This window comes from Sinocyclocheilus anshuiensis, unplaced genomic scaffold, assembly GCF_001515605.1.
Source record: "Sinocyclocheilus anshuiensis isolate Anshui unplaced genomic scaffold, SAMN03320099.WGS_v1.1 scaffold859, whole genome shotgun sequence".
NCBI lineage: Eukaryota > Metazoa > Chordata > Actinopteri > Cypriniformes > Cyprinidae > Sinocyclocheilus > Sinocyclocheilus anshuiensis.
Window position 1 is genome coordinate 50,789 of NW_015542370.1, and position 1,345 is coordinate 52,133.

The 1,345-nt window shown below is 41.3% G+C and overlaps 1 protein-coding gene across 1 annotated transcript in view; it reads left to right on the forward strand.

The window, feature by feature from the left end:
• LOC107692216 (uncharacterized) overlaps positions 1 to 1,345 on the forward strand; it is a 15,127-nt gene that overhangs the window by 9,579 nt on the left and 4,203 nt on the right. The gene's annotated exons all lie outside the window — the stretch shown is intronic.

The following is a 1,345-nucleotide window of genomic DNA, read 5'->3' on the forward strand; positions in this document are numbered from 1 at the left end:
CACCCAACAACCATACTGGGTGCCATGATGTCTGTGAATGATCCCCAGGCCCCTGGTTACCATAGCAACCAGGACACCTCAGCCAGACCAGATCAATTTACAACCTAATGGCATGTCGAGAGTTCTCCCTCTCACTACCTTTTACCCATAGGAAAGACATGCCCATAAAAATGGACTCTTCTCTAATTAATTCATAGAAAAACCTTTCTTTGAATGAACTCAATTAATCGTTAACCATAATGCTGCAAAATACGTTTATTGCAGCGGCACGCAGTCACCAGCATGGCAGGATGTGCAATGCCACTCAAAAAAAAAAAGAAAAGCTTTCTCACCCGAATTAAAGGGGTTTTAGGTTGAATAAAATGCTAGTAGCAGGATTGTAAAATTAATATAGATGTGATTATGATCATTTGATAAAATGAAGAGAGCGCGTCGTACGTTTGGGATAATTGTAGGCCTACTTTGTGTCTCGGAGACGCTGAATGCTGAATTTAAATGGTGTCGTGGTGCTCGTTGTTGTATTTTAAAACACAATTGCAATGTTTTCAATTCACATTATGGCATTTAAAATAAAATGATTCCAAACGTAACTGTGGCGCGTGTGGCTGTGCTGCGCAGTCAGTGAACCGCTTTCATCGGCGCTGCTGCAGCAAAACACACTGTTGCTCACATCGAACATTTTTATGTAAGTATTATTACCAGTGCTTAATTTGATCCTGCTGGATCCTGTTCCGGAAAATGTCAGATTTAAATTTTTGCGTTCCGGTAGGCCTTTTTGTTTTTTTAAAGATCCAACATTTACAATTGCATTAGATCATTAGACCATTAGCGCGTGCGTGCATACGAGACAGAGCGAGGGCGGGTTTGGCCAGATGTAGGCTATTTGGAGGTTATTGCTCACGTATCATCTCATTCGGCACAAATCCAAATGTTTCCATATTCGCAATGTATTTGAATGTTAAACTATTATTTATAATGCAAACTAGGCTTGTACTTTACACGCATTCGCATATAGACGGAAACGATCATCATTTTCCTTAAAGCATCCCATTTTGTCCCAGGGCTTGAAAACCTGTGCCCTAGGCTAGTTAGGTCCATGCAGAAACTAGTGAACGCAAAAATGTCCTTGGCATAACAGCAGAGTTTGGACAGCTGAATACTATTACTACGGTCTATTTAAATTGACCAGTGTAACCTTTTATATGTTTGGTTGACCATTTTATTTTGATAATGAACAGACTGTGATGTAAGTTTGAATTGCTATAAGTGGTGTCAGGGCCGTTTCTAGGCATAGGCGAGCTAGGCGGTCGCCTAGGGCGCCACCAGCTGAAGGGGCGCCAATGAG